Source organism: Bos taurus, chromosome 4 (genome assembly GCF_002263795.3).
Source record: "Bos taurus isolate L1 Dominette 01449 registration number 42190680 breed Hereford chromosome 4, ARS-UCD2.0, whole genome shotgun sequence".
Taxonomy (NCBI): domain Eukaryota; kingdom Metazoa; phylum Chordata; class Mammalia; order Artiodactyla; family Bovidae; genus Bos; species Bos taurus.
In genome coordinates this window covers 89,839,833-89,846,841 of record NC_037331.1, presented here as the reverse complement: position 1 = coordinate 89,846,841, position 7,009 = coordinate 89,839,833, and the positions used below count along the sequence as shown (strand labels likewise).

Sequence of the window (7,009 nt, the reverse complement as noted above, 5' to 3'; positions counted from 1 at the left end):
TCAACCAGTTCAATATAAAAATTAATTGTATTTAACTAACCACAGCTTATTAAAATGGAAAAACAAGAAACAGATTAATCCAGACCTTCTTTAAGTGCACCAGTTAATAATTTCTACAAAAATCTATTATGAAAGTCATTTGGACATTGGAGAAATTTTTATAACTTTAGGTGCATGAAAGCTAGCCTTGAAGAAGCTGCTGCTGCTGCTGCTGCTAAGTCGCTTCAGTTGTGTTCGACTTTGTGTGACCCCAGAGACGGCAGCCACCAGGCTCCCCTGTCCCTGGGATTCTCCAGGCAAGAACACTGGAGTGGGTTGCCATTTCCTTCTCCGATGCATGAAAGGAAAAGTAAAAGCTACCTCTCCACAAACTTCCATTCCAGTAACATTCTTAAAATTAATGCAAGAGCATTAGGAAATGTCTCCAAAAGTATCTGCTTATGCAAAAAGTCATGAAAGAAAGAAATTGGAACTAGCAGTTTTTACCACAAGATTAGAGGGCAGAATCAGTAAATATGAATCCAACTCAGGAGAGTCACAAACTGACCATTCTACAGATGGTTTAGAGAGCAACCAGCTCAGATAATAATTAGAAAATGGAGAACGCTGGTAGGATCAGGGAAATACTAGTAACTGGGATAAAAATGGTAGCATTTCATGCCTTCAGGATATAAAGATTTATTAATTAAAAAAAAAAAGTAAGTTGAGTAAAAACTCAAGGAGGAGGGGGTGTTTTACAAAGCTAAAGAAGCACATTAAAATGCTTCCTGTCTTACCAATGGATGGAATATCAAGAGAAGTGAATCTATTTGAAATTAATTTTACACTAATTACATTTAGAATGGTCCTTGGTTAGAGACAAGGCTTCCTTTGTCTCTTGTGGCTCAGCTGGTAAGGAATCCGACTGCAGTGCAGGAGACCTGGGTTCAATCTCTGGGTTTGAAAGGTCCCCTGGAAAAGGGAAAAGCTGCCCAGTCCAGTATTTGGGCCTGGAGAATTCCATGGACTGTATAGTCCATGGGGGTGCAAAGAGTCAGACACAACTCTGCGACTTTCATTTTCACTTTCACTTAGTGAGAGAAACTGAACACAGAGAAGAATGTGTACTACTAATTTAGTTTTCATGGTTATAATAATGTAAACTCTATTTGTTGCCTTACATCTTTTGACTTAGCTTCCCAGACAGAGCTTCCCAGGTGGCTCTAGTGGTAAAAAAAAAAACCTATCTGCCAATGCAGGTCAGACATAAAACAAACCAGTTTTATTTCTGGATCAGGGAAGGCCCCTGGAGAAAGGAATGGCAATCTACTCCAGTATTATTTTTTTCTAATTTATTTATTGTTTAATTGAAGGATAATTGCTTATCAGAATTTTGTTGTTTTCTGTCAAACCTTAACATGAATCAGCTGTAGGTGTATATATATACATATATATATATATATACACATATATATAGGTATATATATGTATATATATACCTTCCCTCTTGAATCTCCCTCCCATCTCCCTCCAATGGAGAATCCCATGGACAGAGGAGCCTGGCAGGCTGTAGTTCATAGGGTCGTACAGAGTCGGACATGACTGAAGGGACTCAGCACAGCACAGCAAGGACAGAGAATAAATATATTGATGTCTGATTTTCAGATAAGTAAAATGACATCAAACTTTAAAAGGTAAAGGTCTACATAGTATAAGATACCGAATTACACACTTGTAATTAGAAGTATTATAGAAGACTGCTGTTACTCAGATGGAAATCAAGAAAACAATAATACAAAGGAAAAACACAGGACTATAGCATATTTTTCTGAAAGTTTAGAGGTAACAAAAAGTTAAGATGATATTAAACTGTAAATGCCATTCATTGGTGGTATGAATCGAAAGTGGAAATGGAAAGTAGTCAAAATAATTATTTAAGTTCTCATCTTTTATAAAGAATAAATAACTTTTTTGCAACAGGTTTGCTGCCAGGACACAGGTGTCATGAAAACCGCCGTTAAACCTAAGCAAACATGGGAAAGGAAGAGACCCACATCGTCATTGTTGTCACTAGATACGTAGATTCAGGGAAGTCTACCATGACCGGCCATCTGATCTACAAATGTGGTGGGATTGACAAGAAAACAATTATAAGTTCGAGAAGGAGGCTGCTGAGATGTGAAAGGGCTCCTTCATGTATGCCTGGGTCTTGGACAAACTGAAAGCTGAACGTGAGTGTGGTATCACCACTGATATCTCCCTGTGGAAATTCGAGAACCAGCAAACACTATGTGGCCATCATTGATGTCCCAGGACACAGGGGCTTCATCAAATACATGATTACAGGCACATCCCAGGCTGGGTGTGCTGTCCTGATTGTTGCTGCTGGTGTTGGTGAATTTGAAGCTGGTATCTCCACAAAAGGGAAGACCTGTGAGCATGTCCTTCTGGCTTTCATTCTGGATGTGAAACAACTAATTGTTGGAGTTAACAAAGTGGATTCCACCAAGCCATGCTACAGCCAGAAGACATAGGAGAAAATTGTTAAGGAAGTCAGCACCTATATTAAGAAAATTGGCTACAATCCTGAGACAGCAGCATTTCTGCCAATTTCTGGCTGGAATGGTGACAACATGCTGGAGCCAAGTGCTAACATGCCATGGTTCAGGAGATGGAAAGTCACCCACATGGATGTCAATGTCAGTGGAACCACCCTGCTTGAAGCTCTGGATTGCATCCTGCCACCAGCTTGCCCAAGTGACCAGCCCTTGTATTTGCCCCTCCAAGATGTCTATACAATCGGTGGCATTGGTGCTGCCCCTATGGGTTGAGTGGAGACTGGTGTTCTCATACCTGGCCTGGTAGTCACCTTTGCTCTGGTCAGTGTAACAACTGAAGTGAAGTCTGTTGAAATGCACCATGAAGCATTGAGTGAAGGCCTTCCTGGGGAGTGTGGGCTTCCATGTCAAGAACGTGTCTGTCAGAGATGTTTGTCATAACACTGTGGCTGGCGACAGCAAAAGTGACCCACCAATGGAAGCAGCTGGCTTCACAGCTCAGGTGATCATTTTGAACCATCCACGCCAAATCAGTGCTGGATAGGCCCCTGCACTAGATTGTCACACAGTTCACATTGCTTGCAAGTTTGCTGAGTTGCAGGAGGAGATTGATCATTGTTCTGGGGAAAAGCTAGAAGATGGCCCCAAACTCTTGAAATTTGGTGATGCCACCATTGTTGATATGGTTCCTGGCCAGCCCATGCGTTTTGAGAAGTTTTCTGACTATCCTCCCCTGGGCCATTTTGCTGTGTGTGACATGAGACCGACAATTGCCATGGGTGTCATCCAAGCAGTGGACAAGAAGGCATCTGGAGCTGGCAAGGTCACCAAGTCCGCCCAGAAAGCTCAGAAGGCTAAATGAATATTACTCCCAATATCTGCTGCCCTGGTCTTAATCAGTGGTGGAAGAATGGTCTCAGAACTGTTTGTCTCAACTGGCCATTGAAGTTTAATAGTAAAAGACTGGTTAATGATAACAATACATCATAAAACCTTCAGAAGGAAAGGAGAATGGTTTGTGGACCATATGCTTTGTGTGTGGCAGCTCTAAGTAATTAATTAATTTTTAAAATTAATTAAATTAATTTTAAAATTAATACTTTTTAATGGAAGCAACTTGACCAAAAATCTGTCACAGAGTTTGAGACCCATTAAAAAAAAAAAAAAAGTGTGTCTGGACCTACTGTATAGCATGGGGAACTCCACTCAGTGCTATGTAATGGTCTATATAGGAAAAGAATCTAAAAAAAGAGTGGATATATGTATAACTGATTCTCTTTGCTGTATACATGAAACTACACAACATTGTAAGTCAACTATACTCCAATAAAAAAATTAAAAATAATAATAATAATAAAAAAAGAAACCTATGTCTTATTTTGCTCAACTTTGTAACTTCCTATACTATTACTTTGGAAAGAATTGTTCATAACCTATTTCTGGTGAAACCGTTTTCTATTTATGGGTTTGTAGTTCTGATGGAGAAGGAAGTGGCAACCCACTCCAGTGTTCTTGCCTGGAGAATCCCAGGGACAGCAGGGTCTGGTGGGCTGCCATCTATGGGGTTGCACAGAGTCAGACACGACTGAAGCAACTTAGCAGCAGCAGCAGCAGTTCTGAAGTGGAGCTTCAGGTTTGTTAACCTTGTGTTGAGAACTCATCTGTTTTAAGAAATATCTTGAGAAACACTGATGTAACACTTTACAGGTTAGGATAGATGAGTAAAGAATAACTATTTTATATGTAAACAAGTGTGTAAGGTCAGATTCCATAGTATAAAAGTTCCTGTTGCATTTGCTTTCCTGGATCGCTCATCCTGGGGAAGCCAGCTGCCATGTCATGAGGACACTCAAAAGGCTGTGCAGAAATGGTGACGAGCTGAGATCTCCTGCCATCGGCCAACATCAACTTGTCATTGCTTATGTCATTAGTTAGAAAAACAGAAGGACTCCAAGTGGCCCAAACTAGTTTGTTTTAGCCCCAGCTAATAATAACATGATATTTTGCTACTTTTGAGCCATCACATTTATTTTCCCTCTTTGTTTTTGGACAAAACTGGGGATGACAGACAAATAAGGATGCAGGAATATAAGAATTCCTAAAAAAAATTATCCACCTCATCTTGACATTTACTTTGCATATGTTCCAATATAACAATACTTGGAATTCTAGATAGTCTATGAATGAAACAAATTAAACATCTGTTAACACCCCCAAGTAATTATTTATAATTTGGAGATATCAATATTTTGGCAAAAATTTAAAATATATTTATGTGTGAGGTGAGTTGAGTTCAAGCAATTCTTTTGATTTTGAAAACTCCAAAATAATTATTTTCAGACATCTTCAGCATAGGCTTCATGTTTTCAACTTTCACTATCTATGAAAGTAAACACTTTTACTTTGAAATTCTGGAATAGGTTTTATTTATCCTATTTAAGATAGGATAAGTATTTCATCAAAATTATTATTAAAGATTTATTATTATTAAAGATTTAAGAGCCCTTGTAAAACAACTTGTATATAAGTGAAATTAAAATAAATCTAGGTGAATTCCTTCAGATTTATTTTATTTTCACTTATATACCAGTGAATTCCTTTAGGGTCACTAAATAGTGAGAACTGAACCACTTCACAACACTAAACAACAATACCACTACTACATTGGCATCTACAGTAAATAAATCACTGATCAGGTCATGTATTTTGATTTACAGATGAACACCAATTTCTATTCCAGAAATATCACCTAACAGCTTACACTGAAAATTTAAAGGTAAGTAAGAAACTTTTAAGAGTACCACTAACACAGAGCTGAATCAAGTAAAGCATCGTTTTCCTCATCTCCAACAGCCAACCAAACTTTGGAAACAATCCAACTTTATCCATTGTTAGTATCACTTAGTTCAGATTCAGCATCATCTCTGGATTTAGGTTCCTAGCAAGCCTTTCTATGTCTAGAAATAGCCACTGAAGAATATGGTTCAACACATCCCTTGGATGCTTAAATATGATCCCTGATGAAAATCCTATAATGATTGTCTATTTTCCTGATGCCTATTTCACTGTGCACCAAATTCCTTAACATTGTAGCAAGTCCCCTTGTAACTTATAACTTAGCCTCTCACTCTCTTTCACAACTTAAAATTTACTTGCAGCTACTCAATTGTGCAATGCTACACTAATCTCAAAGAGATTACTCATTTTGTTCTCTCTTTGCCTGCAGTGCCCTTCAGTCAACCCACCCCACTAGGACCTAGGTAACCTCTCCTCCTCTGTAAGACTGTAAGAGTATGAGAGTCATTGGTGTGTGTGTGTATGGGTGTGTTTGGTGTGGGAAGGGGATTTTCATTCCTTAAATTTTAAACTGTTTGGTAAATTTTTGTTTGCAGACTATGACAAGTAGATTGACTCAATACCTTGTCCTGTCTATTTATTCACATTTAACTGTTTATTATGCATTGTTTAACATTTGTTATTTTCCTACATATTGTTCTATCTCTGTATGCCACTACAGCCAGGCTCATTTCTATATAATTACATCTCAAGGCGATTATTTTGAGAGAACTAAACTAATAGCCAAAATAATTTAAGTTAAAGGTATCCCTCAAATGTTGAGAAAACTGCCCCCAGGAGCTTAGTCCTGGTGTTTATAGTATTTTGAAAATGTACAAGAAGTCCATAATGGCCCAGAAATGTGTAATGATCAAAATAATTACATTTTATTCAAAGAGAGATCTGATTTAAAATAATAAAACTTGATCCAATGCAAAATAATCACACATTATCTTTGTGATATGTTGCCTTCTTAGCAAAGGAAAAGAAACTCTACAATTTATGATACTCTTGTATCAACCTTCTCTCCATGTCAGAAGAAAAGATGAATATACAAAGTATTCCTTTATTTAAGTATTTCATCGGCATCAACTATTTTACAAACTTTTCCCTTACATTTCATCTCGAATGCCTGATCTTCTCTATGATCCTATGGTCAAAAATTAAACAAATTTAAACATAACTTGAAATTGGTTAGTCATAGCCGCTCAGTTAATCTCTTAACCAACTTCATGAATATGCTGTCTCTGGTCCTGTAGGCTCTCTGAAGTTCAAACTGTCCAAATTTCTTGACTGAGACTTGAAACAACCTTCTAAGGAATTAATATTTTCTGTCCTAAATACTCCAGCAAATCAGTATTCCTTAATAGTATGATAATACCAACTGTTCCTTAAATCTCTTCAACAATTATCCTTCAACTTTTTTTTTTAATAAAGCCTAAACTTTTTATCAAGGTATACAAAAACCCTTTAACTATTTGTTCCTAGGCAACTTATCCAGAACTATCTTCCCTTTCTTTCACTCTCCTCACGCTCAATCCTCAGCCACACACAACTAATTCATGCTTATAAAATGCTTCTCTACATTTGCCTTCCTCCCCTCTTCTCCTGCACAAGAGAACTCCACTTACTAAACC

At 37.7% G+C, this 7,009-nt stretch overlaps 1 pseudogene; it reads left to right on the top strand.

The window, feature by feature from the left end:
• Positions 1–2,012: 2,012 nt before the first annotated feature.
• On the top strand, positions 2,013–3,542 carry LOC782604 (elongation factor 1-alpha 1-like; annotated as a pseudogene).
• The last annotated feature ends 3,467 nt before the right edge of the window (positions 3,543–7,009 follow it).